The 27,622-nt window shown below is 45.4% G+C and overlaps 18 non-coding genes and 2 pseudogenes across 18 annotated transcripts; 6 read left to right on the top strand and 14 right to left on the bottom strand.

The window, feature by feature from the left end:
- Positions 1-427: 427 nt before the first annotated feature.
- LOC134998521 (U1 spliceosomal RNA) lies at positions 428-562 on the bottom strand (annotated as a pseudogene).
- Positions 563-714: 152 nt separating this feature from the next.
- LOC134998544 (U1 spliceosomal RNA) lies at positions 715-878 on the bottom strand. The gene has a single exon (XR_010200755.1). It is a non-coding gene; the product is annotated as a U1 spliceosomal RNA (small nuclear RNA).
- Positions 879-4,118: 3,240 nt separating this feature from the next.
- On the bottom strand, positions 4,119-4,282 carry LOC134998698 (U1 spliceosomal RNA). Its single transcript, XR_010200869.1, has one exon. It is a non-coding gene; the product is annotated as a U1 spliceosomal RNA (small nuclear RNA).
- A 671-nt stretch (positions 4,283-4,953) lies between these two features.
- On the bottom strand, positions 4,954-5,116 carry LOC134998536 (U1 spliceosomal RNA). The gene has a single exon (XR_010200750.1). It is a non-coding gene; the product is annotated as a U1 spliceosomal RNA (small nuclear RNA).
- Positions 5,117-5,268: 152 nt separating this feature from the next.
- LOC134998801 (U1 spliceosomal RNA) lies at positions 5,269-5,432 on the bottom strand. Its single transcript, XR_010200970.1, has one exon. It is a non-coding gene; the product is annotated as a U1 spliceosomal RNA (small nuclear RNA).
- A 671-nt stretch (positions 5,433-6,103) lies between these two features.
- On the bottom strand, positions 6,104-6,266 carry LOC134998502 (U1 spliceosomal RNA). Its single transcript, XR_010200734.1, has one exon. It is a non-coding gene; the product is annotated as a U1 spliceosomal RNA (small nuclear RNA).
- A 152-nt stretch (positions 6,267-6,418) lies between these two features.
- LOC134998894 (U1 spliceosomal RNA) lies at positions 6,419-6,582 on the bottom strand. Its single transcript, XR_010201058.1, has one exon. It is a non-coding gene; the product is annotated as a U1 spliceosomal RNA (small nuclear RNA).
- A 671-nt stretch (positions 6,583-7,253) lies between these two features.
- On the bottom strand, positions 7,254-7,416 carry LOC134998344 (U1 spliceosomal RNA). The gene has a single exon (XR_010200628.1). It is a non-coding gene; the product is annotated as a U1 spliceosomal RNA (small nuclear RNA).
- Positions 7,417-7,560: 144 nt separating this feature from the next.
- LOC134998664 (U5 spliceosomal RNA) lies at positions 7,561-7,676 on the top strand. The gene has a single exon (XR_010200834.1). It is a non-coding gene; the product is annotated as a U5 spliceosomal RNA (small nuclear RNA).
- Positions 7,677-7,946: 270 nt separating this feature from the next.
- Positions 7,947-8,062, top strand: LOC134998678 (U5 spliceosomal RNA). Its single transcript, XR_010200848.1, has one exon. It is a non-coding gene; the product is annotated as a U5 spliceosomal RNA (small nuclear RNA).
- Positions 8,063-8,348: 286 nt separating this feature from the next.
- Positions 8,349-8,464, top strand: LOC134998672 (U5 spliceosomal RNA). The gene has a single exon (XR_010200841.1). It is a non-coding gene; the product is annotated as a U5 spliceosomal RNA (small nuclear RNA).
- A 274-nt stretch (positions 8,465-8,738) lies between these two features.
- LOC134998699 (U5 spliceosomal RNA) lies at positions 8,739-8,854 on the top strand. The gene has a single exon (XR_010200870.1). It is a non-coding gene; the product is annotated as a U5 spliceosomal RNA (small nuclear RNA).
- Positions 8,855-9,129: 275 nt separating this feature from the next.
- On the top strand, positions 9,130-9,245 carry LOC134998730 (U5 spliceosomal RNA). Its single transcript, XR_010200901.1, has one exon. It is a non-coding gene; the product is annotated as a U5 spliceosomal RNA (small nuclear RNA).
- A 4,977-nt stretch (positions 9,246-14,222) lies between these two features.
- Positions 14,223-14,386, bottom strand: LOC134998539 (U1 spliceosomal RNA). Its single transcript, XR_010200753.1, has one exon. It is a non-coding gene; the product is annotated as a U1 spliceosomal RNA (small nuclear RNA).
- A 151-nt stretch (positions 14,387-14,537) lies between these two features.
- On the bottom strand, positions 14,538-14,701 carry LOC134999122 (U1 spliceosomal RNA). Its single transcript, XR_010201284.1, has one exon. It is a non-coding gene; the product is annotated as a U1 spliceosomal RNA (small nuclear RNA).
- A 664-nt stretch (positions 14,702-15,365) lies between these two features.
- LOC134998403 (U1 spliceosomal RNA) lies at positions 15,366-15,529 on the bottom strand. Its single transcript, XR_010200667.1, has one exon. It is a non-coding gene; the product is annotated as a U1 spliceosomal RNA (small nuclear RNA).
- A 152-nt stretch (positions 15,530-15,681) lies between these two features.
- Positions 15,682-15,845, bottom strand: LOC134998960 (U1 spliceosomal RNA). The gene has a single exon (XR_010201121.1). It is a non-coding gene; the product is annotated as a U1 spliceosomal RNA (small nuclear RNA).
- A 671-nt stretch (positions 15,846-16,516) lies between these two features.
- Positions 16,517-16,679, bottom strand: LOC134998365 (U1 spliceosomal RNA). Its single transcript, XR_010200646.1, has one exon. It is a non-coding gene; the product is annotated as a U1 spliceosomal RNA (small nuclear RNA).
- A 152-nt stretch (positions 16,680-16,831) lies between these two features.
- On the bottom strand, positions 16,832-16,995 carry LOC134998929 (U1 spliceosomal RNA). Its single transcript, XR_010201091.1, has one exon. It is a non-coding gene; the product is annotated as a U1 spliceosomal RNA (small nuclear RNA).
- Positions 16,996-20,758: 3,763 nt separating this feature from the next.
- Positions 20,759-20,937, top strand: LOC134998600 (U1 spliceosomal RNA; annotated as a pseudogene).
- The last annotated feature ends 6,685 nt before the right edge of the window (positions 20,938-27,622 follow it).

Here is a 27,622-nt window from a genome sequence, read left to right as displayed (position 1 = left end):
AAAGTTGGCTTCAACCCTCGTCTGCATATGAAAAGAGAAAAGGGGCGTGCAGGGCATGGCGGCCTTTTGCAGCGCTTGGATGACCCCTAGTTTGCATTACACACCTCCTCCCTCCTTCGGTGTGGGGCTCATGTTGGCTATGCCCCAGCCCCTGAAGCATTCAAGCTGATTTCTTGCAGCAGCTGGGCACTGTAACTGCTCCAGAGCTACTCTGTAAGGCAAGTAAAAGGGTGTGGGCCCTGCAGCACTACCTGTAGTTCGCATCGTGCGTTGGAAGGCACGAAGTAAGCAGACGGGAGAAGTCAGGATAGTGCGCAAGGGCATAGAAGGGAGCGGCTCAAGAAAAGAGAAGTGGAAACAGACAGCAAACTAGGCTGGAGAGAGACCTGAGACAAAGAGATCTGAATTATACGAGAGCCGATGAGGGGAAACACAAATTATGCAGTCAAGTTTCCCACATTTGGGGAAATCGCAAGAGCAGCACACCCAGAGTGCAATGGTTGAGCCTTGCCCTGGGAGAAGCACCTTCATGATCATAGTATCTCACCTGGCAGGTAAGTAGGAGTTGGGCTAGAGCTGGGGAGGGTCGCTGCTCGGGTTCCCCCCTGTGAAGTGAAGGAGATCCAACTGAAGCAGCACCAGGGAACTCTCGAAAGAAGAACAAGGCTAGAGGAAGATCTGAGACAAAGAAATCTGACTTTTACCAGAGCTGACCAGAGGAAAGCACAAACACAGTCCCCCACTACCACAAATAATGCAGTCGAGTTTCCCACATTTGGGAAAATCACAGGGGTCAGCATACCCAGAATGCAATGAATGAACCTCACCCTGGGAGAACAATCTTCATGACCATGGTATCTCCTATGCAAAATAAGTATGATTTGGGATAGGGCTGGTGAGGGCCGCTGCTCAGGCACATCTCTGTCAAGTAAAGGAGATTCAACTGAGGCAGCACAAGGGAACTCTCATCTTGGGACAACAACTGCAGGGAGACCACATCTTTTCAGATGAACATGGGAGGGCGGAAGGCAGCCTAATACTGAAGCACCATCAAATATCAAACCATGGCCCTCATTCCGAGTTGATAGCTCGCAAGGCGATTTTAGCAGAGTTACACACGCTAAGCCGCCGCCTACTGGGAGTGAATCTTAGCTTCTTAAAATTGCGACCGATGTATTCGCAATATTGCGATTACAAACTACTTAGCAGTTTCAGAGTAGCTTCAGACTTACTCGGCATCTGCGATCAGTTCAGTGCTTGTCGTTCCTGGTTTGACGTCACAAACACTCCCAGAGTTCGCCCAGACACTCCCCCGTTTCTCCGGCCACTCCTGCGTTTTTTCCGGAAACTGTAGCGTTTTTTCCCACACGCCCATAAAACGGCCTGTTTCCGCCCAGTAACACCCATTTCCTGTCAATCACATTACGATCGCCGGAGCGAAGAAAAAGCCGTGAGTAAAAATACTTTCTTCATTGTAAAATTACTTGGCGCAGTCGCAGTGCGAATATTGCGCATGCGTACTAAGCAGAATTTCACTGCGATGCGATGAAATTTACAGAGCGAACGACTCGGAATGAGGGCCCATATGCAACAACTAGTACAAGCACTCCTGGGGGAAGGTCTGCAGCAGACGGATTTGCATACGGTGATGTAAATCCAAGCAGTGGGCCAAAGTTGACTGGAACCCTCATCTGCATATGAAAAGAGAAAAGGGGCATGCAGGGCATGGCGGCCTTTTGCAGTGCTTGGATGACCCCTAGTTCGCATTAAACACCTCCACCCTCCTTTGGTGTGGGGCTCATGTTGGCCATGCCCCATCCCCTGATGCATTCAAGCTGATTTCTTGCAGCAGCTGGGCACTGTAACAGCTCCAGAGCTGTTCTGTAAGGCAAGTAAAAGGGTGTGGGCCCTGCAGCACCACCTCTTGTTCGCATTGTGCGTTGGAAGGCACAAATTAAGCAGACGGGAGGAGAAGTCAGGATAGTGCGCAAGGGCATTCTTTTCTCTTAGTCCGGGGGCAAGGCTTCAAAATGGGGTCTGCAACGGAGGAGACACAGGGGGCGTGGTCACAGCAGCTTTTCTCTACAGTCTGCACCAGCAGGAGCCTACACCATTTTTTATGATCACGCTGAACTGCAGTGCGACTGCAATTACAGCATGGTCAAGAAGGGAGGCGTCATGCTGGGTGGCCATGCCCTGTCACTGTGCAGGAGCCAGCACCGCTCACACACTAGTCCCCGGGTGCAGCCCCCAACCCCCGGGACACCCGGAGCAACAAAATGTAGATTCAGGCCACCAGGCCACGCCCCTACCTATGAAACCATGCCTCCTTTTTACCATTGCGCTGTTTATCTGCGCGCACTGCATTACAATCTCCCTCGCCACCTCTCTGGGTGTCACCAGTGATAGTGACACCTCTGCCATGCTTGTAGCAGCTGGTCCTAAGATCTACGCCTCAAGCCCTGAGTGTTTGCCCTTGTGACTTGTTGATCATCATAGCGAAGCAGATGCTTACAGAAAACTGCAGGGGCTTAGATTGAAAATAAAAACAATTGATGGGTATAAGGTAGAGAGGAGCGGGTTCGGTTCTCCGAGAACCGAATTCCCCACGAACTCCACGTGGTTTACATTGGTCCGAGGCAGGCTCGGTTGTTCCTGCCTGACTCGGAAAACCTGAACAAGGGAAAATGTCATCATCCCGCTGTCAGATTCTCGTGAGATTCGGATTCCATATAAAGAGCTGCGCGTTGCTGCCATTTTTACTCGTGCATTGAAGAGAGAGCGGAGAGGACGTGGCTATGTTCTCTCAGTGGAAATCTCAATATCAGTGCTCAGTATCAGTGGTTACTTATTGCTGCTCAGTAATACTAGAAGTGTGTCTCTCCTGCTCAGTGTCAGTTCTCAGTAGTATCCTCATCAGTGCTCAGTATCACTGCTCATTGTCTTGTGCTGCATTGTGGTGCTCAGCATACTACAGTACATTACTAATAGTCCAGTGCTGCATCTTGCTGCTCAGTGTCAGTTCTAGTATCCTCATCAGTGCTCACTATCACTGCTCATTGCATTGTGGTGTTCTGTATACTACAGTAACATAGTAATATAGTATATATAGAGGAGCGGGTTCGGTTCTCCGAGAACCGAATTCCCGACGAACTCCACGTGGTTTACACTGGTCCGAGGCAGGCTCGGTTGTTCCCGCCTGACTCGGAAAATCTGAACAAGGGAAAATGTCATCATCCCGCTGTCGGATTCTCGCGAGATTCGGATTCCATATAAAGAGCTGCGCGTTGCCGCCATTTTTACTCGTGCATTGAAGAGAGAGCGGAGAGGACGTGGCTATGTTCTCTCAGTGGAAATCTCAATATCAGTGCTCAGTATCAGTGGTTACTTATTGCTGCTCAGTAATACTAGTAGTGTGTCTCTCCTGCTCAGTGTCAGTTCTCAGTAGTATCCTCATCAGTGCTCAGTATCACTGCTCATTGTCTTGTGCTGCATTGTGGTGCTCAGCATACTACAGTACATTACTAATAGTCCAGTGCTGCATCTTGCTGCTCAGTGTCAGTTCTAGTATCCTCATCAGTGCTCACTATCACTGCTCATTACATTGTGGTGTTCTGTATACTACAGTAACATAGTAATATAGTAACATATGGTAACATAGTTTTTGAGGTTGAATAGAGGCAAATTGCCCATCGTGTTCAACCTGTTTTAAGTTGTGATGATTCTACATACTTGCTGAATAATGTTTTATGACTAGTTAGCTACTATAACTCATGTTACCCCCGGATTAACCATGTTGATATTTTAAGTATTATAACCTTGGATAGTTTTTTCATTCAGAAATGTATCCATTCCTTTTTTAAATCCAATTACAGAGTCCGCCATTACCACCTTCCCTGGCAGGGAATTCCACATCCTGATTGCCCTAACAGTGAAGATCATAGTATCTCACCTGGCAGGTAAGTAGGAGTTGGGCTAGAGCTGTGGAGGATTGCTGCTCGGGCACCCCCTGTCAAGTGAAGGAGATCCAACTGAGGCAGCACAAGGGAACTCTCGAAAGAAGAACAAGGCTAGAGGAAGATCTGAGACAAAGAAATCTGACTTTTACCAGAGCTGACCAGAGGAAAGCACAAACACAGTCCCCCACTACCACAAATAATGCAGTCGAGTTTCCCACATTTGGGGAAATCACAGGGGTCAGCATACCCAGAGTGCAATGAATGAACCTCACCCTGGGAGAACAATCTTCATGACCATGGTATCTCCTATGCAAAATAAGTATGATTTGGGATAGGGCTGGGGAGGGCCGCTGCTCAGGCACATCTCTGTCAAGTAAAGGAGATTCAACTGAGGCAGCACAAGGGAACTCTCATCTGGGGACAACAACTGCAGGGAGAACACATATTTTCAGATGAACATGGGAGGGCAGAAGGCTGCCTAATACTGAAGCACCCCCAAACAACAAACCAAATGCAACTACTAGTGCAAGCATTCCTGGGGGAAGGCCTGCAGCAGACGGATTTGCATATGGTGATGTCATCCAAGCAGTGGGTCAAAGTTGGATTCAACCCTCGTCTGCATATGAAAATAAAAAAGGGGTGTGCAGGGCATGGCTGCCTTTTGCGGCGCTTGGATGACCCCTAGTTCGCATTAAACACCTCCACCCTCCTTCGGTGTGGGGCTCATGTTGGCTATGCCCCAGCCCCTGAAGCATTCAAGCTGATTTCTTGCAGCAGCTGGGCACTGTAACAGCTCCAGAGCTGCTCTGTAAAGCAAGTAAAAGGGTGTGGGCCCTGCAGCACTACCTGTAGTTTGCATTGTGCATTGGAAGGCACAAAGTAAGCAGACGGGAGAAGTAAGGATAGTGCGCAAGGCCATAGAATGGAGCGGCTTAAGAAAAGAGAAGTGGAAACAGACAGCAAACTAGGCTGGAGAGAGACCTGAGACAAAGAGATCTGAATTATACGAGAGCCGACCAGGGGAAACACAAATTATGCAGTCAAGTTTCCCACATTTGGGGAAATCGCAGGGGCAGCAAATCCAGAGTGCAATGGGTGAGCCTTGCCCTGGGAGAAGCACCTTCATGATTATAGTATCTCACCTGGCAGGTAAGTAGAAGTTGGGCTAGAGCTGGGGAGGGTCGCTGCTCGGGCACCCCCCTGTCAAGTGAAGGAGATCCAACTGAGGCAGCACAAGGGAACTCTCGAAAGAAGAACAAGGCTAGAGGAAGAACTGAAACAAAGAAATCTGACTTTTACCAGAGCTGACCAGAGGAAAGCACAAACACAGTCCCCCACTACCACAAATAATGCAGTTGAGTTTCCCACATTTGGGGAAATCACAGGGGTCAGCATACCCAGAATGCAATGAATGAACCTCACCCTGGGAGAACAATCTTCAAGACCATGGTCTCTCCTATGCAAAATAAGTATGATTTGGGATAGGGCTGGGGAGGGCCGCTGCTCAGGCACATCTCTGTCAAGTAAAGGAGATTCAACTGAGGCAGCACAAGGGAACTCTCATCTGGGGACAACAACTGCAGGGAGAACACATATTTTCAGATGAACATGGGAGGGCAGAAGGCTGCCTAATACTGAAGCACCCCCAAACAACAAACCAAATGCTACAACTAGTGCAAGCATTCCTGGGGGAAGGCCTGCAGCAGATGGATTTGCATATGGTGATGCCATCCAAGCAGTGGGTCAAAGTTGGCTTCAACCCTCGTCTGCATATGAAAAGAGAAAAGGGGCGTGCAGGGCATGGCGGCCTTTTGCGGCGCTTGGATGACCCCTAGTTAGCATTACACACCTCCACCCTCCTTCGGTGTGGGGCTCATGTTGGCTATGCCCCAGCCCCTGAAGCATTCAAGCTGATTTCTTGCAGCAGCTGGGCACTGTAACTGCTCCAGAGCTGCTCTGTAAGGCAAGTAAAAGGGTGTGGGCCCTGCAGCACTACCTGTAGTTTGCATTGTGCGTTGGAAGGCACGAAGTAAGCAGACGGGAGAAGTCAGGATAGTGCGCAAGGGCATAGAAGGGAGCGGCTCAAGAAAAGAGAAGTGGAAACAGACAGCAAACTAGGCTGGAGATAGACCTGAGACAAAGAGATCTGAATTATACGAGAGCCGACCAAGGGAAACACAAATTATGCAGTCAAGTTTCCCACATTTGGGGAAATCACAGGGGCAGCACAACCAGAGTGCAATGGGTGAGCCTTGCCCTGGGAGAAGCACCTTCATGATCATAGTATCTCACCTGGCAGGTAAGTAGGAGTTGGGCTAGAGCTGGGGAGGGTCGCTGCTCGGGCACCCCCCTGTCAAGTGAAAGAGATCCAACTGAGGCAGCACAAGGGAACTCTCGAAAGAAGAACAAGGCTAGAGGAAGATCTGAGATAAAGAAATCTGATTTTTACCAGAGCTGACCAGAGGAAAGCACAAACACAGTCCCCCACTACCACAAATAATGCAGTCGAGTTTCCCACATTTGGGGAAATCACAGGGGTCAGCATACCCAGAATGCAATGAATGAACCTCACCCTGGGAGAACAATCTTCATGACCATGGTATCGCCTATGCAAAATAAGTATGATTTGGGATAGGGCTGGGGAGGGCCGCTGCTCAGGCACATCTCTGTCAAGTAAAGGAGATTCAACTGAGGCAGCACAAGGGAACTCTCATCTGGGGACAACAACTGCAGGGAGAACATATATTTTCAGATGAACATGGGAGGGCAGAAGGCTGCCTAATACTGAAGCACCCCCAAACAACAAACCAAATGCAACAACTAGTGCAAGCATTCCTGGGGGAAGGCCTGCAGCAGATGGATTTGCATATGGTGATGTCATCCAAACAGTGGGTCAAAGTTGGCTTCAACCCTCGTCTGCATATGAAAAGAGACAAGGGGCGTGCAGGGCATGGCGGCCTTTTGCGGCGCTTGGATGACCCCTAGTTCGCATTACACACCTCCACCCTCCTTCGGTGTGGGGCTCATGTTGGCTATTCCCCAGCCCCTGAAGCATTCAAGCTGATTTCTTGCAGCAGCTGGGCACTGTAACTGCTCCAGAGACGCTCTGTAAGGCAAGTAAAAGGGTGTGGGTCCTGCAGCACTACCTGTAGTTTGCATTGTGCGTTGGAAGGCACAAAGTAAGCAGACGGGAGAAGTCAGGATAGTGCGCAAGGGCATAGAAGGGAGCGGCTCAAGAAAAGAGAAGTAGAAACAGACAGCAAACTAGGCTGGAGAGAGACCTGAGACAAAGAGATCTGAATTATACGAGAGCCGACCAGGGGAAACACAAATTATGCAGTCAAGTTTCCCACATTTGGGGAAATCGCAGAAGCAGCACACCCAGAGTGCAATGGGTGAGCCTTGCCCTGGGAGAAGCACCTTCATGATCATAGTATCTCACCTGGCAGGTAAGTAGGAGTTGGGCTAGAGCTGGGGAGGGTCGCTGCTCGAGCATCCCCCTGTCAAGTAAAGGAGATTCAACTGAGGCAGCACAAGGGAACTCTCATCTGGGGACAACAACTGCAGGGAGAACACATATTTTCAGATAAAAATCTTGGTCATGCTCTGGTTTCTCTTCAGAACGAACAAATCTTTCGCCTTTTACTAAAGATTTCCGTGGAGAGGAGCAAAACCGAGTTTTATCTCAATTTTTGCATGCCCCATCTTTTTGGGGTTTCTTTTATCGGTTTAAAGATAGAATGAGTGTGCTTTAATGTAAGCTCATTTGCATAGAAATGACAGTAAATGTTTGTTTCTTTTCAAACAGAACTTTCTTGACCATGCTACTTGCTTGAAAGATCTGGGAGCACATGGAATACAGTACAAACCATGCTTATAGCAAGGAGAAGACAGGTGAGAAATCTGCTTTCTTTCAAATTGGGCGCTCACTTTGATCTGAATGAGGACTGCTGGCACGGCACTCAGGCGACAGGTGGAATCTTGGTCATGCTCTGGTTTCTCTTCAGAACGAACAAATCTTTCGCCTTTTACTAAAGATTTCCGTGGAGAGGAGCAAAACTGAGTTTTATCTCAATTTTTGCATGTCCCATATTATTGGGGTTTCTTTTATCGGATTAAAGACAGAACGAGTGTGCTTTCTTGTTAGCTTTAATGTAAGTATATTTGCATAACAATGACAATAAATGTCTGTTTCTTTTCAAGCAGAACTTTCTTGACCATACTAATTGCTTGAAAGATCTGGGAGCACATGGAAAAGAGTACAAACCATGCTTATAGCAAGGGGAAGCCTGGTGAGAAATCTGCTTTCTTTCTTTCAAATTGGGTGCTCACTTTGAGCTGAATGAGGACTGCTGGCATGGCACTCAGGCGACAGGTGGAATCTTGGTCATGCTCTGGTTTCTCTTCAGAACGAACAAATCTTTCGCCTTTTACTAAAGATTTCCGTGGAGAGGAGCAAAACTGAGTTTTATCTCAATTTTTGCATGCCCCGTCTTATTGGGGTTTCTTTTATCAGTTTAAAGATAGAACGAGTGTGCTTTAATGTAAGCTCATTTGCGTAGAAATGACAGTAAATGTTTGTTTCTTTTCAAACAGAACTTTCTTGACTATACTAATTGCTTGAAAGATCTGGGAGCACATGGAAAAGAGTACAAACCATGTTTATAGCAAGGGGAAGCCTGGTGAGAAATCTGCTTTCTTTCTTTCAAATTGGGTGCTCACTTTGAGCTGAATGAGGACTGCTGGCATGGCACTCAGGCGACAGGTAGAATCTTGGTCATGCTGTGGTTTCTCTTCAGAACGAACAAATCTTTCGCCTTTTACTAAAGATTTCCGTGGAGAGGAGCAAAACTGAGTTTTATCTCAATTTTTGCATGCCCCATCTTATTGGGGTTTTATTTTATTGGTTTAAAGATAGAACGAGTGTGCTTTAATGTAAGCTCATTTGCATAGAAATTACAGTAAATGTTTGTTTCTTTTCAAACAGAACTTTCTTGACCACACTAATTGTTTGAAAGATCTGGGAGCACATGGAAAAGAGTACAAACCATGTTTATAGCAAGGGGAAGCCTGGTGAGAAATCTGCTTTCTTTCATTCAAATTGGGTGCTCACTTTGAGCTGAATGAGAACTGCTGGCATGGCACTCAGGCGACAGGTGGAATCTTGGTCATGCTCTGGTTTCTCTTCAGAACTAACAAATATTTCGCCTTTTATTAAAGATTTCCGTGGAGAGGAGCAAAACTGAGTTTTATCTCAATTTTTGCATGCCCCATATTATTGGGGTTTCTTTTATCAGTTTAAAGACAGAACGAGTGTGCTTTCTTGTTAGCTTTAATGTAAGTTTATTTGCATAACAATGACAGTAAATGTTTGTTTCTTTTCAAACAGAACTTTCTTGACCATGCTACTTGCTTGAAAGATCTGGGAGCACATGGAAAACAGTACAAACCATGCAGTATCACAAGAGCCTTTATTTGATCTTTCATGAAGATAGAGCAGAATTGAGGACACGTCAACAATTTCTGCCGAAGGTGGTTCATCTTTCCACATGGTGCCTTTGGCCACTGACACCTTCGTTGAGTCAAAGTCTCTGGCTGTGGTCAGAACTTTGAAAATTTATGTCACCAGAACGGTTCAGATTAGGAAAACAGAGGCTCTGTTTGTCCTGTATGCTCCCAACATGATTGGGTGTCCTGCTTCCATGCAGACCATTATGCGCTGGATCTGTGGTAAGATTCAGCATGCTCATTCCACGGCAGGATTGCCGTTACTGAATTAGGTGAAGACCCATTCTACTAGAAAGGTGGGTTCATCCTGGGCAGCTGGTCGGGGAGTCTCGGCATTGCAACTTTGCCGAGCAGCTATTTAGTAAACACTTTTGCTAAGTTTTACAAGTTTGATACCTTGGCTGATGATAACCTCAAGTTGGGTCATTCGGTGCTGCAGAGTCGTACGCACTCTCCCACCCGTTCAAGAGCTTTGGTATAACCCCATGGTTCTTAATGTGACCCCAGCATCCTCTAGGTCGTATGAGAAAATAGGATTTTAATACCTACCGGTAAATCCTTTTCTCTTAGTACGTAGAGGATGCTGGGCACCCGTCCCAGTCCATACTGTGTCTGCAGTTATTACTTGTGGTTATACACATGTTGTGTTACGGTTCTGGTCAGCTTTTTGCTGCAATTGTTCATGCCGTTGGCTTGTGTTCTGTTGAATGCCACGTTCTGCGGCATGCTTAAGGTGTGAGCTGGTAAGATGCTCACCTTAGTTTAACTATAAATCCTTTCCTCGAAATGTCCGTCTCCCTGGGCACAGTTCCTATAACTGGAGTCTGGAGGAGGGGCATAGAGGGAGGAGCCAGTTCACACCCTTTGAAAGTCTTAAAGTGCCCATGTCTCTTGCGGATCCCGTCTATACCCCATGGTTCTTAATGTGACCCCAGCATCCTCTACGGACTAAGAGAAAAGGATGCCCTTGTGTACTATCCTGACTTCTCCTCCCGTCTGCTTACTTTGTGCCTTCCAACGCACAATGCGAACTACAGGTGGTGCTGCAGGGCCCACACCCTTTTACTTGCCTTACAGAGCAGCTCTGGAGCTGTTACAGTGCCCAGCTGCTGCAAGAAATCAGCTTGAATGCTTCAGGGGATGGGGCATGGCCAACATGAGCCCCACACCAAAGGAGGGTGGGGGTGTTTAATGCGAACAAGGGGTCATCCAAGCACTGCAAAAGGCCGCCATGCCCTGCATGCCCCTTTTCTCTATGGAATCCGAATCTCGCAAGAATCCGACAGCGGGATGATGACATTTTCCCTTGTTCAGGTTTTCCGAGTCAGGCGGGAACAACTGAGCCTGCCTCGGACCAGTGTAAACCACGTGGAGTTCGTGGGGAATTCGGTTCTCGGAGAACCGAACCCGCTCCTCTCTACCTTATACCCATCAATTTTTTTTATTTTCAATCTAAGCCCCTGCAGTTTTCTGTAAGCATCTGCTTCGCTATGATGATCAACAAGTCACAAGGGCAAACACTCAGGGTGTGAGGCGTAGATCTTAGGACCAGCTGCTACAAGCATGGCAGAGGTGTCACTATCACTGGTGACACCCAGAGAGGTGGCGAGGGAGATTGTAATGCAGTGCGCGCAGATAAGCAGCGCAATGGTAAAAAGGAGGCATGGTTTCATAGGTAGGGGCGTGGCCTGGTGGCCTGAATCTACATTTTGTTGCTCCGGGTGTCCCGGGGGTTGGGGGCTGCACCCGGGGACTAGTGTGTGAGCGGTGCTGGCTCCTGCATAGTGACAGGGCATGGCCACCCAGCATGACGCCTCCCTTCTTGACCATGCTGTAATTGCAGTCGCACTGCAGTTCAGCGTGATCATAAAAAATGGTGTAGGCTCCTGCTGGTGCAGACTGTATGTGCGCGCAGGAAGCCGCCACCATTTTTGTGATCACAGCGGCTGAATGTGATGTCATACAGCCGCTGTGACCACGCCCCCTGTGTCTCCTCCGTTGCAGACCCCATTTTGAAGCCTTGCCCCCGCACCGCTCCATCCCTGACTTGGAAATGGAGTGTTGCTGACCCACCTCTCCCCCCCTTCCCCGCCCCGATTGACAGGCAGAGGCGATCACATTCTCTGCGGGGTGCCGCAGAAAATGCAGGCACATGCGTATGCTCTTAGCAATTTTTGCAGTTGGATCGCTTATTGTGATTGCAATCCAACCTGAATCAGGCCCTATTACCTATCACAATGCGCTGCGGGCAGTACAAAATTGGGTTAATATAGGAGAAAAACCCCCAGACCTGTGCTCCTTAACTGTACCTGGTGGCTAGTGGAGCGGCTGCCCAGTAATCAGTGTCCACCGCAGTGCGCACACGGCCCACCCCCTACGGCCTCGCTCCCCTTCATCAGCGGCCTCGTGATCCGGAAGGGTGGTGTGTGTGTGACTGACCTTAGGATGAAACCGGAGCCTCCGCTGCAGTGACCCAGCAACCAGGGCACGGGAGTATACAGCGCCGCTGGGAGTGATGAAGCTGCAGTAAAGATGTCTATTAGACCTAGCCTGCTGCAGCCCTTGTAGATTCTCATAAAACAAGTTCTTCTTTTCTTGTCAAAATTAATAGCTAAGAATAGGCTGCCTGAGGCAGGCCCCTGTTAATTGGCCTGCTACTGAAGGCACCAACTACAAACTGAGCTCCCTGTTCATGGAAGCGGGGTTATAGAGGAGAATGCACTGAGCTTCTTGGGAACAGTCAAAAGCTTTGAGCCGGTTGGTGCCTCAGATCAAGATCCTACTCTACACCCCAATGTGAATCCTTGTGGAGTCCAGTGTACCCCACAGAAGAAATGAATGTGTCACACCCATTGGCAGCAACCTTAGAATAGCTGCTGACGGGCACAATTGAGAAAGGAAGGGGGGGGGACATTTGAATCCAGCACATAGATGCAATTCAAATATGTAATTTGTACCTTCCTATTTTAAAATATAATGGATGAACCTCACCCTGTGAGAACAATCTTCATGATCAAGAGATCTAATATGTAAAATAAGTATGAGTTGGGATAGGGCTGGGGAGGGTGGCAGCTCGGGCAGCCCCTCCCCCGTCAAGTTAAGGAGATTCAACTGAGGAAGCACAAGGGAACTCTCGTCTGGGGACAACAACTGCAGGGAGACCACATCTTTTCAGATGAACATGGGAGGGCGGAAGGCTGCCTAATACTGAAGCACCATCAAATATCAAACCATATCCAACAACTAGTACAAGCATTCCTGGGGGAAGGTCTGCAGCAGAAGGATTTGCATACGGTGATGTCATCCAAGCAGTGGGCCAAAGTTGGCTGGAACCCTCATCTGCATATAAAAAGAGAAAAGGGGCATGCAGGGCATGGCGGCCTTTTGCAGTGCTTGGATGACCCCTAGTTCGCATTAAACACCCCCACCCTCCTTTGGTGTGGGGCTCATGTTGGCCATGCCCCATCCCCTGAAGCATTCATGCTGATTCGGATTCCATAGAGAAAAGGGGCATGCAGGGCATGGCGGCCTTTTGCAGTGCTTGGATGACCCCTAGTTTGCATTAAACACCCCCACCCTCCTTTGGTGTGGGGCTCATGTTGGCCATGCCCCATCCCCTGAAGCATTCAAGCTGATTTCTTGCAGCAGCTGGGCACTGTAACATATAAAGAGCTGCGCGTTGCTGCCATTTTTACTCGTGCATTGAAGAGAGAGCGGAGAGGACGTGGCTATGTTCTCTCAGTGGAAATCTCAATATCAGTGCTCAGTATCAGTGGTTACTTATTGCTGCTCAGTAATACTAGTAGTGTGTCTCTCCTGCTCAGTGTCAGTTCTCAGTAGTATCCTCATCAGTGCTCAGTATCACTGCTCATTGTCTTGTGCTGCATTGTGGTGCTCAGCATACTACAGTACATTACTAATAGTCCAGTGCTGCATCTTGCTGCTCAGTGTCAGTTCTAGTATCCTCATCAGTGCTCACTATCACTGCTCATTGCATTGTGGTGTTCTGTATACTACAGTAACATAGTAATATAGTATATATAGAGGAGCGGGTTCGGTTCTCCGAGAACCGAATTCCCGACGAACTCCACGTGGTTTACACTGGTCCGAGGCAGGCTCGGTTGTTCCCGCCTGACTCGGAAAACCTGAACAAGGGAAAATGTCTTCATCCCGCTGTCGGATTCTCGCGAGATTCGGATTCCATATAAAGAGCTGCGCGTTGCCGCCATTTTTACTCGTGCATTGAAGAGAGAGCGGAGAGGACGTGGCTATGTTCTCTCAGTGGAAATCTCAATATCAGTGCCCAGTATCAGTGGTTACTTATTGCTGCTCAGTAATACTAGTAGTGTGTCTCTCCTGCTCAGTGTCAGTTCTCTGTAGTATCCTCATCAGTGCTCAGTATCACTGCTCATTGTCTTGTGCTGCATTGTGGTGCTCAGCATACAACAGTACATTACTAATAGTCCAGTGCTGCATCTTGCTGCTCATGTTGGCTATGCCCCAGCCCCTGAAGCATTCAAGCTGATTTCTTGCAGCAGCTGGGCACTGTAACAGCTCCAGAGCTGCTCTGTAAGGCAAGTAAAAGGGTGTTGGCCCTGCAGCACTACCTGTAGTTTGCATTGTGCGTTGGAAGGCACAAAGTAAGCAGACAGGAGAAGTCAGGAGAGTGCACAAGGGCATAGAAGGCAGGGGCTCAAGAAAAGAGAAGTGGAAACAGACAGCAAACTAGGCTGGAGAGAGACCTGAGACAAAGAGATCTGAATTATACGAGTAGCCGATCAGAGGAAACACAAATTATGCAGTCAAGTGTCCCACATTTGGGGAAATCGTAGGAGCAGCACACCCAGAGTGCAATGGGTGAGCCTTGCCCTGGTAGAAGCACCTTCCTGATCATAGTATCTCACTTGGCAGGTAAGTAGGAGTTGGGCTTGAGCTGGGGAGGGTCGCTGCTCGGATACCCCCCTGTCAAGTGAAGGAGATCCAACTGAGGCAGCACAAGGAAACTCTCGAAAAAAAACAAGGCTAGAGGAAGATCTGAGACAAAGAAATCTGACTTTTACCAGAGCTGACCAGAGGAAAGCACAAACACAGTCCCCCACTACCACAAATAATGCAGTCGAGTTTCCCACATTTGGGGAAATCACAGGGGTCAGCATACCCAGAATGCAATGAATGAACCTCACCCTGGGAGAACAATCTTCATGACCATGGTATCTCCTATGCAAAATAAGTATGATTTGGGATAGGGCTGGGGAGGGCCGCTGCTCAGGCACATCTCTGTCAAGTAAAGGAGATTCAACTGAGGCAGCACAAGGGAACTCTCATCTGGGGACAACAACTGCAGGGAGAACACATATTTTCAGATGAACATGGGAGAGCAGAAGGCTGCCTAATGCACCCCAAACAACAAACCAAATGCAACAACTAGTACAAGCATTCCTGGGGGAAGGTCTGCAGAAGACGGATTTGCATACGGTGATGTCATCCAAGCAGTGGGCCAAAGTTGGCTGGAACCCTCATCTGCATATGAAAAGAGAAAAGGGGTATGCAGGGCATGGCGGCCTTTTGCGGCGCTTGGATGACCCTTAGTTCGCATTAAACACCTCCACCCTCCGTCGGTGTGGGGCTCATGTTGGCTATGCCCCAGCCCCTGAAGCATTCAAGCTGATTTCTTGCAGCAGCTGGGCACTGTAACAGCTCCAGAGCTGCTCTGAAAGGCAAGTAAAAGGGTGTGGGCCCTGCAGCACTACCTGTAGTTTGCATTGTGCGTTGGAAGGCACAAAGTAAGCAGACAGGAGAAGTCAGGAGAGTGCACAAGGGCATAGAAGGCAGCGGCTCAAGAAAAGAGAAGTGGAAACAGACAGCAAACTAGGCTGGAGAGAGACCTGAGACAAAGAGATCTGAATTATACGAGTAGCCGACTAGAGGAAACACAAATTATGCAGTCAAGTGTCCCACATTTGGGGAAATCGTAGGAGCAGCACACCCAGAGTGCAATGGGTGAGCCTTGCCCTGGGAGAAGCACCTTCATGATCATAGTATCTCACCTGGCAGGTAAGTAGGAGTTGGGCTAGAGATGGGGAGGGTCGCTGCTCGGGCACCCCCCTGTCAAGTGAAGGAGATCCAACTGAGGCAGCACAAGGAAACTCTCGAAAAAAGAACAAGGCTAGAGGAAGATCTGAGACAAAGAAATCTGTCTTTTACCAGAGCTGACCAGAGGAAAGCACAAACACAGTCCCCCACTACCACAATTAATGCAGTCGAGTTTCCCACATTTGGGGAAATCACAGGGGTCAGCATACCCAGAATGCAATGAATGAACCTCACCCTGGGAGAACAATCTTCATGACCATGGAAACTCCTATGCAAAATAAGTATGATTTGGGATAGGGCTGGGGAGGGCCGCTGCTCAGGCACATCTCTGTCAAGTAAAGGAGATTCAACTGAGGCAGCACAAGGGAACTCTCATCTGGGGACAACAACTGCAGGGAGAACACATATTTTCAGATGAACATGGGAGGGCAGAAGGCTGCCTAATACTGAAGCACCCCCAAACAACAAACCAAATGTAACAACTAGTAAAAGTATTCCTGGGAGAAGGTCTGCAGAAGACGGATTTGCATACGGTGATGTCATCCAAGCAGTGGGCCAAAGTTGGCTGGAACCCTCATCTGCATATGAAAAGAGAAAAGGGTTATGCAGGGCATGGCGGCCTTTTGCGGTGCTTGGATGACCCCTAGTTCGCATTAAATACCTCCACCCTCCTTCGGTGTGGGGCTCATGTTGGCTATGCCCCAGCCCCTGAAGCATTCAAGCTGATTTCTTGCAGCAGCTGGGCACTGTAACAGCTCCAGAGCTGCTCTGTACGGCAAGTAAAAGGGTGTGGGCCCTGCAGCACTACCTGTAGTTCGCATTGTGCGTTGGAAGGCACAAAGTAAGCAGACGGGAGAAGTCAGGATAGTGCGCAAGGGCATAGAAGGGAGCGGCTCAAGAAAACAGAAGTGGAAACAGACAGCAAACTAGGCTGGAGAGAGACCTGAGACAAAGAGATCTGAATTATACGAGAGCCGACCAGGGGAAACACAAATTATGCAGTCAAGTTTCCCACATTTGGGGAAATCGCAGGAGCAGCACACCCAGAGTGCAATGGGTGAGCCTTGCCCTGGGAGAAGCACCTTCATGATCATAGTATCTCACCTGGCAGGTATGTAGGAGTTGGGCTAGAGCTGGGGAGGGTCGCTGCTCGGGTACCCCCCTGTCAAGTGAAGGAGATCAAACTGAGGCAGCACAATGGAACTCTCGAAAGAAGAACAAGGCTAGAGGAAGATCTGAGACAAAGAAATCTGACTTTTACCAGAGCTGACAAGAGGAAAACACAAACACAGTGCCCCACTACCACAAATAATGCAGTTGAGTTTCCCACATTTGGGGAAATCACAGGGGTCAGCATACCCAGAATGCAATGAATGAACCTCACCCTGGGAGAACAATCTTTATGACCATGGTATCTCCTATGCAAAATAAGTATGATTTGAGATAGGGCTGGGGAGGGCCGCTGCTCAGGCACATCTCTGTCAAGTAAAGGAGATTCAACTGAGGCAGCACAAGGGAACTCTCATCTGGGGACAACAACTGCAGGGAGAACACATATTTTCAGATGAACATGGGAGGGCAGAAGGCTGCCTAATACTGAAGCACGCCCAAACAACAAACCAAATGCAACAACTAGTACAAGCATTCCTGGGAGAAGGTCTGCAGAAGACGGATTTACATACGGTGATGTCATCCAAGCAGTGGGCCAAAGTTGGCTGGAACCCTCATCTGCATATGTTGAAGATACAATTTGTGAATTGCATTTAATACTATCTCCCTTTCCTGGGGAGAAGATGGTAGGGCCGATTTGAAAAACCGGCGAGGAGGCACCTCTTCGAATTTCAGCTTGTAACCCTGAGAAACAATTTCTATTGCCTAGGGATCCACCTGCGAATGAACCCAGATGTGGCTGAAAACTCGAAGACGTGCCCTCAACTGGGCGGACTCCTTTAGCGGAGCCCCAGCGTCATGCGGTGGATTTTGTAGAGGCCGGGGAGGACTTCTGTTCCTGGGAACTAGCTGTGTTGTGCAGCTTCTTCCCTCTGCCCTTACCTCTGGCAAGAAAGGACGCACCTCGTACTTTCTTGTTTCTCTGTGATCGAAAGGACTGCATTTGATAATGTGGTGCTTTCTTAGGCTGTGAGGGAATATAAGGCAAAAAATTTGATTTACCAGCTGTAGCTGTGGAGACTAGGTCCGAGAGACCTTTCCCAAACAATTCCTCACCCCTGTAAGGTAAAACCTCCATATGCCTTTTTGAGTCGGCATCACCTGTCCATTGCCGGGTCCATAGGACTCGTCTAGCAGAAATCGACATAGCGTTTATTCTAGAACCCAGTAGACTAATGTCACTTTGAGCATCTCTCATATATAGGACAGCATCTTTTATATGCCCTATGGTCAATAACATAGCATCCTTATCTAGGGTCTCAATCTCTGCTGATAAGGTATCTGTCCATGCTGCCACCGCGCTACAACCCCGGCCGACGCAATTGCCGGTCTGAGTAAGGTACCAGAATGTGTGTAAATGGACTTTAGGGTAACCTCCTGCTTGCGGTCAGCAGGGTCCCTGATGGTAGCCGTATCCTGGGATGGCAGCGCTACCTTTTTGGATAAGCGTGTCAATGCTTTATCCACCCTAGGGGAGGATTCCCACCGTATCCTGTCCATTGGCGGGAAAGGATACGCCATAAGAATCCTTTTGGGAATCTGCAGCTTTTTGTCTGGAGATTCCCAAGCTTTTTCACATAATTCGTTCAACTCATGTGAGGGGGGAAAGGTTATCTCAGGTTTCTTTCCCTTATACATGTGTACCCTCGTGTCAGGGACAGGGGACTCTGTGATGTGCAAAACATCTTTTATTGCAATAATCATATATCGAATACATTTAGCCAATTTTGGCTGTAACTTTGCATCATCGTAGTCGACACTGGAGTCAGAATCTGTGTCGGTATCTGTGTCAACTATTTGGGATAGTGGGCGCTTTTGAGACCCCGAAGGTCCCTGCGACATAGGGACAGGCATGGGTTGACTCCCTGACTGTTCCCTAGCTTCAGCTTTGTCTAATCTCTTGTGTAATAAGTTTACATTAGCACTTAAAACATTCCACATATCCATCCAGTCAGGTGTCGGCGTTGTCGATGGAGACACCACATTAATTTGCTCCTGCTCCTCTCTAGGAGAGCCTTCTACCTCAGACATGTCGACACACGTGTACCGACACACCATACACTCAGGGAATCCTCTTATCTGAGGACAGTTCCCCAACAAGGCCCTTTGGAGAGACAGAGAGAGAGAGTATGCCAGCACACACCCCAGCGCTATATGACCCAGGAAAAAAACACAATAATTTTATGTTTACCCAGTAGCGCTGTATTTCCATATATATATGCGCCTAATTATGTGCCCCCCTCTTCTTTAAGACCCTCTTTCTACCGTGGTATAAGCAGGGGAGAGTCCGTGGAGCTTCCCCTCAGCGGTGCTGTGGAGAAAATGGCGCTGGTGAGTGCTGAGGGAGAAGCCCCACCCCCTCAGCGACGGGCTTCTGTCCCGCTCAAATATAGTAAAAAAATGGCGGGGGCTCTTATATATATATATACAGTGCCTAGCTGCATATATATTTATTTTGCCAAAGAGAGGTCTATATTGCTGCCCAGGGCGTCCCCCCTGCGCCCTTCACCCTTACACTGACTGCCGTGTGTGAGGTGTATTGGAGCAATGGAGCACAGCTTTACTGCTGTGCGTTACCTCAGTGAAGATCATGAAGTCTTCCGCCGCCTCTGAAGTCTTCTTTTCTTCTCATACTCACCCGGCTTCTATCTTCCGGCTCTGCGAGGGGGACGGCGGCGCGGCTCTGGGACGGACGGCGAGGGTGAGACCTGCGTACCGATCCCTCTGGAGCTAATGCTGTACAGTAGCCTAAGAAGCAGAGCCTATCAACTCACAGAAGTAGGTGTGCATCTCTCCCCTCCGCCCCTCGATGCAGGGAGTCTGTTGCCAGCAGGCTCCCTGAAAATAAAAAAATCTAACAAATATACTTTCTGTCAGGAAACTCAGGAGAGCTCCCTGAAAAGCACCCAGTCTCCTCTGGGCACAGTAGTAAACTGAGGTCTGGAGGAGGGGCATAGAGGGAGGAGCCAGTGCACACCCAGATCTAAAGTCTTTCTTAAAGTGCCCATGTCTCCTGCGGAGCCCGTCTATCCTTACGGAGTCCCCAGCATCCTCTAGGACGTAAGAGAAAAATTATGCTGGCAGAAAAATCCAATTGAGTGATTAAACAGCTCCAGAGCTGCTCTGTAAGGCAAGTAAAAGGGTGTGGGCCCTGCAGCACTACCTGTAGTTTGCATTGTGCATTGGAAGCCTAGTTTGCTGTCTGTTTCCACTTCTTTTTTCTTGAGCCCCTCCCGTCTATACCCTTGTGCACTATCCTGACTTCTCCTCCCGTCTGCTTACTTTGTGCCTTCCAATGCACAATGCAAACTACAGGTAGTGCTGCAGGGCCCACACCCTTTTACTTGCCTTATAGAGCAGCTCTTGAGCTGTTACAGTGCCCAGCTGCTGCAAGAAATCAGCGTGAATGCTTCAGGGGCTGGGGCATGGCCAACATGAGCCCCACACCGAAGGAGGGTGGGGGTGTTTAATGCGAACTAGGGGTCTCGCACAATGCGAACTACAGGTAGTGCTGCAGGGCCCACACCCTTTTACTTGCCTTACAGAGCAGCTCTGGAGCTGTTACAGTGCCCAGCTGCTGCAAGAAATCAGCTTGAATCCTTCAGGGGCTGGGGCATAGCCAACATGAGCCCCACACCGACGGAGGGTGGAGGTGTTTAATGCGAACTAGGGGTCATCCAAGTGCCGCAAAAGGCCGCCATGCCCTGCACGCCCCTTTTCTCTTTTCATATGCAGACGAGGGTTGAAGCCAACTTTGACCCACTGCTTGGATGACATCGCCATATGCAAATCCATCTGCTGCAGGCCTTCCCCCAGGAATGCTTGCACTAGTTGTTGCATTTGGTTTGTTGTTTGGGGGTGCTTCAGTATTAGGCAGCCTTCTGCCCTCCCATGTTCATCTGAAAATATGTGTTCTCCCTGCAGTTGTTGTCCCCAGATGAGAGTTCCCTTGTGCTGCCTCAGTTGAATCTCCTTTACTTGACAGAGATGTGCCTGAGCAGCGGCCCTCCCCAGCCCTATCCCAAATCATACTTATTTTGCATAGGAGATACCATGGTCATGAAGACTGTTCTCCCAGGGTGCGGTTCATTCATTGCATTCTGGGTATGCTCACCCCTGTGATTTCCCCAAATGTGGGAAACTCGACTGCATTATTTAATGCGAACTAGGGGTCATCCAAGCACCGCAAAAGGCCGCCATGCCCTGCATACCCCTTTTCTCTTTTCATAAGCAGACGAGGTTTGAAGCCAACTTTGACCCACTGCTTGGATGACATCACTTGCTGCCTTTCCAATGAAGCAAGTTTAATTTAATAATAGGTGAAAAACCATCCCTACAAAGGTGTTAATCAGATACTTGGCTTTGTGGACACTTTTCAGAGCACAAATTTGTTAGCATAAAAATAAAGCCAGAAAATGAAGAGCTGTTTAATCACTCAATTGGATTTTTCTGCCAGCATATTTCTTTTTCTCTGCAACCCACTGCTAAATTGTGCTTCCTAGCTGTTTTTATAAAATCACTGAATCAAATCTAACTCTGATTACATCAGAGAAGGCCAGGTACCCTACACCATAACAGGGGGTTTGAAATTTTGACTTGTCTACTTAAAGATCACCAAAATCTGATAACAAGGTCAATTACGTCCCTGGGTGGGATTGAACCACCAACCTTTTGATTAATAGCTGAACACACTAACCGATTGCGCCACAGAGACACTTTGCGAAAAGTCCATACTGACAAAGACTAATAAGCATTCATCTAGAACGTTTCCTAGAAAAACTTTAAAAAGTCAATAATCTGGAGAGTTTTTGTAAGATGTTTCTTCCAGCAACCAATGAAGAAACACATTGGTACTTTCCCATGATGAGTGAGTGCTTCAGGAGCTCTTGCACTTACATGTGCAGCAGAGTACTGCAATGGAAAAATGCTGGGCCCATAACCCAGAGGTAGGCAGATTGAAACTATCCTCTGCTATATGCATTTTTTTTTGTTAATTAAAGTAATCCAAAACTGGGATTGATATTTTTGCTCTTTTATTTTTACTTAAAGTACAATAACTTTTACCATTTTAATTTGTTTTAATAGTATATTGACAGTATTGTTTTCTTTCAAAAATCCACTTAATTTTCTTTACCCTATTATTAAAATGGTAATTGACAAAAACAAACTACATTGTCACCAGAAGAGCAATACAAAATGTACAAGTGATATATTAAAATCATCTTTCCAGCTTGAATTTCAATGATGCATTGGGGCAACGATTTTGTGAGAAACACCTTCACCCTTAAATAAAGATTTTCTTAATTCCTTACCTGTGTGCTAATTAGATATCACCTTGTTTTCACATTAAACAGACTTTCACATGCGAAAACAGCAAATATGCAGTGGCGTTAATGTTTCCTGGTGTCAACCTGTATTATTTCCGTAGATATTGAAAAGAGGATGCATCTTGCTGCCTTTCCAATGAAGCAAGTTTAATTTAGTAATAGGTGAAAAACCATCCCTACAAAGATGTTAATCAGATACTTGGCTTTGTGGACACTTTTCAGAGAACAAATTTGTAATCATAAAAATAAAGCCAGAAAATGAAGAGCTGTTTAATCACTCAATTGGATTTTTCTGCCAGCATTTTTCTTTTTCTCTGCAACCCACTGCTAAATTGTGCTTCCTAGCTGTTTTTTTATAAAATCACTTAATCAAATCTAACTCTGATTACATCAGAGAAGGCCAGGTACCCTATACCATAAGAGGGGGTTTGCAATTTTGACTTGTCTACTTTAATATCACCAAAATCTGATCACAAGGTCAATTACGTCCCTGGGTGGGATTGAACCACCAACCTTTTGATAAATAGCTGAACACACTAACCGATTGCGCCACAGAGACACTTTGCAAAAAGCACATACTGACAAAGACTAATAAGCATTCATCTAGAACGTTTCCTAGAAAAACTTTAAAAAGTCAATAATCTGGAGAGTTTTTGTAAGATGTTTCTTCCAGCAACCAATGAAGAAACACATTGGTACTTTCGCATGATGAGTGAGTGCTTCAGGATCTCTTGCACTTACATGTGCAGCAGAGTACTGCAATGGAAGCATGCTGGGCCCATAACCCAGAGGTAGGCAGATTGAAACTATCCTTTGCTATATGAATTTTTTTTTTGTTCATTAAAGTAATCCAAAACTGGGATTGATATTTTAGCTTTTATTTTTACTTAAAGTACAATAACTTTTACCATTTTAATTTGTTTTAATAGTATATTGACAGTATTGTTTTCTTTCAAAAATCCACTTAATTTTCTTTACCTATTATTAAAATGGTAATTGACAAAAACAAACTACATTGTCACCATAAGAGCAATACAAAATGTACAAGTGATATATTAAAATCATCTTTCCAGCTTGAATTTCAATGATGCATTGGGGCAACGATTTTGTGAGAAACATCTTCACCCTTAAATAAAGATTTTCTTAATTCCTTACCTGTGTGCTAATTAGATATCACCTTGTTTTCACATTAAACAGACTTCCACATGCGAAAGCAGCAAGGATGCAGTGGCGTTAATGTTTCCTGGTGTCAACCTGTATTATTTCAGTAGATATTGAAATGAGGATGCATCTTGCTGCCTTTCCAATGAAGCAAGTTTAATTTAGTAATAGGTGAAAAACCATCCCTACAAATATGTTAATCAGATACTTGGCTTTGTGGACACTTTTCAGAGAACAAATTAGTTAGCATAAAAATAAAGCCAGAAAATGAAGAGCTGTTTAATCACTCAATTGGATTTTTCTGCCAGCATATTTCTTTTTCTCTGCAACCCACTGCCAAATTGTGCTTCCTAGCTGTTTTTATAAAATCACTGAATCAAATCTAACTCTGATTACATCAGAGAAGGCCAGGTACCCTACACCATAACAGGGGGTTTGAAATTTTGACTTGTCTACTTAAAGATCACCAAAATCTGATAACAAGGTCAATTAAGTCCCTGGGTGGGATTGAATAACCAACCTTTTGGTTAATAGCCTTACACACTAACTGATTGCGCCACAGCTACACTTTGCAAAAGTACATACTGACAAAGGCTAATAAGCATTCATCTAGAACGATTCCTAGAAACATTTTAAAAAGTCAATAATGTGGAGAGTTTTTGTAAGATGTTTCTTCCATCAACCAATGAAGAAACACATTGGTACTTTCCCATGATAAGTGAGTGCTTCAGGACCTCTTGCACTTACATGTGCAGCAGAGTACTGTAATGGAAGCATGCTGGGTCCATAACCCAGAGGTAGGCAGATTGAAACTATCCTCTGCTATATGCATTTTTTTTTGTTAATTAAAGTAATCCAAAACTGGGATTGATATTTTTGCTCTTTTATTTTTACTTAAAGTACAATAACTTTTACCATTTTAATTTGTTTTAATAGTATATTGACAGTATTGTTTTCTTTCAAAAATCCACTTAATTTTCTTTACCCGATTATTAAAATGGTAATTGACAAAAACAAACTACATTGTCACCAGAAGAGCAATACAAAATGTACAAGTGATATATTAAAATCATCTTTCCAGCTTGAATTTCAATGATGCATTGGGGCAACGATTTTGTGAGAAACATCTTCACCCTTAAATAAAGATTTTCTTAATTCCTTACCTGTGTGCTAATTAGATATCACCTTGTTTTCATATTAAACAGACTTCCACATGCGAAAGCAGCAAGGATGCAGTGGCGTTAATGTTTCCTGGTGTCAACCTGTATTATTTCAGTAGACATTGAAATGAAGATGCATCTTGCTGCCTTTCCAATGAAGCAAGTTTAATTTAGTAATAGGTGAAAAACCATCCCTACAAAGGTGTTAATCAGAGACTTGGCTTTGTGGACACTTTTCAGAGAACAAATTTGTTAGTATAAAAATAAAGCCAGAAAATGAAGAGCTGTTTAATCACTCAATTGGATTTTTCTGCCAGCATATTTCTTTTTCTCTGCAACCCACTGCTAAATTGTTCTTCCTAGCTGTTTTTATAAAATCACTGAATCAAATCTAACTCTGATTACATTAGAGAAGGCCAGGTACCCTACACCATAATAGGGGGTTTGAAATTTTGACTTGTCTACTTAAAGATCACCAAAATCTGATAACAAGGTCAATTAAGTCCCTTGGTGGGATTGAATCACCAACCTTTTGGTTAATAGCCTTACACACTAACTGATTGCGCCACAGCGACACTTTGCAAAAGAACATACTGACAAAGGCTAATAAGCATTCATCTAGAACGATTCCTAGAAACATTTTAAAAAGTCAATAATGTGGAGAGTTTTTGTAAGATGTTTCTTCCATCAACCAATGAAGAAACACATTGGTACTTTCCCATGATGAGTGAGTGCTTCAGGATCTCTTGCACTTACATGTGCAGCAGAGTACTGTAATGGAAGCATGCTGGGTCCATAACCCAGAGGTAGGCAGATTGAAACTATCCTCTGCTATATGCATTTTTTTTGTTAATTAAAGTAATCCAAAACTGGGATTGATATTTTTGCTCTTTTATTTTTACTTAAAGTACAATAACTTTTACCATTTTAATTTGTTTTAATAGTATATTGACAGTATTGTTTTCTTTCAAAAATCCTATTAATTTTCTTTACCCGATTATTAAAATGGTAATTGACAAAAACAAACTACATTGTCACCAGAAGAGCAATACAAAATGTACAAGTGATATATTAAAATCATCTTTCCAGCTTGAATTTCAATGATGCATTGGGGCAACGATTTTGTGAGAAACATCTTCACCCTTAAATAAAGATGTTCTTAATTCCTTACCTGTGTGCTAATTAGATATCACCTTGTTTTCACATTAAACAGACTTCCACATGAGAAAACAGCAAAGATGCAGTGGCGTTAATGTTTCCTGGTGTCAACCTGTATTATTTCCGTAGATATTGAAATGAGGATGCATCTTGCTGCCTTTCCAATGAAGCAAGTTTAATTTAGTAATAGGTGAAAAACCATCCCTACAAAGATGTTAATCAGATACTTGGCTTTGTGGACACTTTTCAGAGAACAAATTTGTTATAAAAATAAAGCCAGAAAATGAAGAGCTGTTTAATCACTCAATTGGATTTTTCTGCCAGCATTTTTCTTTTTCTCTGCAACCCACTGCTAAATTGTGCTTCCTAGCTGTTTTTTTATAAAATCACTTAATGAAATCTAACTCTGATTACATCAGAGAAGGCCAGGTACCCTACACCATAAGAGGGGGTTTGCAATTTTGACTTGTCTACTTAAATATTACCAAAATCTGATCACAAGGTCAATTACGTCCCTGGATGGGATTGAACCACCAACCTTTTGATTAATAGCTGAACACACTAACCGATTGCGCCACAGAGACACTTTGCGAAAAGTACATACTGACAAAGACTAATAAGCATTCATCTAGAACGTTTCCTAGAAAAACTTTAAAAAGTCAATAATCTGGAGAGTTTTTGTAAGATGTTTCTTCCAGCAACCAATGAAGAAACACATTGGTACTTTCGCATGATGAGTGAGTGCTTCAGGATCTCTTGCACTTACATGTGCAGCAGAGTACTGCAATGGAAGCATGCTGGGCCCATAACCCAGAGGTAGGCAGATTGATACTATCCTTTGCTATATGCATTTTTTTTTTGTTCATTAAAGTAATCCAAAACTGGGATTGATATTTTAGCTTTTATTTTTACTTAAAGTACAATAACTTTTACCATTTTAATTTGTTTTAATAGTATATTGACAGTATTGTTTTCTTTCAAAAATCCAATTAATTTTCTTTACCCGATTATTAAAATGGTAATTGACAAAAACAAACTACATTGTCACCAGAAGAGCAATACAAAATGTACAAGTGATATATTAAAATCATCTTTCCAGCTTGAATTTCAATGATGCATTGGGGCAACGATTTTGTGAGAAACATCTTCACCCTTAAATAAAGATTTTCTTAATTCCTTACCTGTGTGCTAATTAGATATCACCTTGTTTTCACATTAAACAGACTTCCACATGAGAAAGCAGCAATGATGCAGTGGCGTTAATGTTTCCTGGTGTCAACCTGTATTATTTCAGTAGATATTGAAATGAGGATGCATCTTGCTGCCTTTCCAATGAAGCAAGTTTAATTTAGTAATAGGTGAAAAACCATCCCTACAAATATGTTAATCAGATACTTGGCTTTGTGGACACTTTTCAGAGAACAAATTCGTTAGCATAAAAATAAAGCCAGAAAACGAAGAGCTGTTTAATCACTCAATTGGATTTTTCTGCCAGCATATTTCTTTTTCTCTGCAACCCACTGCTAAATTGTGCTTCCTAGCTGTTTTTTTTATAAAATCACTTATTCAAATCTAACTCTGATTACATCAGAGTAGGCCAGGTACCCTACACCATAACAGGGGGTTTGAAATTTTGACTTGTCTACTTAAAGATCACCAAAATCTGATAACAAGGTCAATTACGTCCCTGGGTGGGATTGAACCACCAACCTTTTGGTTAATAACCATACACACTAACTGATTGCGCCACAGCGACACTTTGCAAAAGTACATACTGACAAAGGCTAATAAGCATATATCTAGAACGTTTCCTAGAAACATTTTAAAAAGTCAATAATGTGGAGAGTTTTTGTAAGATGTTTCTTCCATCAACCAATGAAGAAACACATTGGTACTTTCCCATGATAAGTGAGTGCTTCAGGACCTCTTGCACTTACATGTGCAGCAGAGTACTGTAATGGAAGCATGCTGGGTCCATAACCCAGAGGTAGGCAGATTGAAACTATCCTTTGCTATATGCATTTTTTTTGTTAATTAAAGTAATCCAAAACTGGGATTGATATTTTTGCTCTTTTATTTTTACTTA

This window comes from Pseudophryne corroboree, unplaced genomic scaffold (assembly GCF_028390025.1).
Source record: "Pseudophryne corroboree isolate aPseCor3 unplaced genomic scaffold, aPseCor3.hap2 scaffold_149, whole genome shotgun sequence".
Lineage (NCBI taxonomy): Eukaryota > Metazoa > Chordata > Amphibia > Anura > Myobatrachidae > Pseudophryne > Pseudophryne corroboree.
Note: the sequence above shows the minus strand (reverse complement) of the source record. Positions and strands in the feature narration are given on the sequence as shown.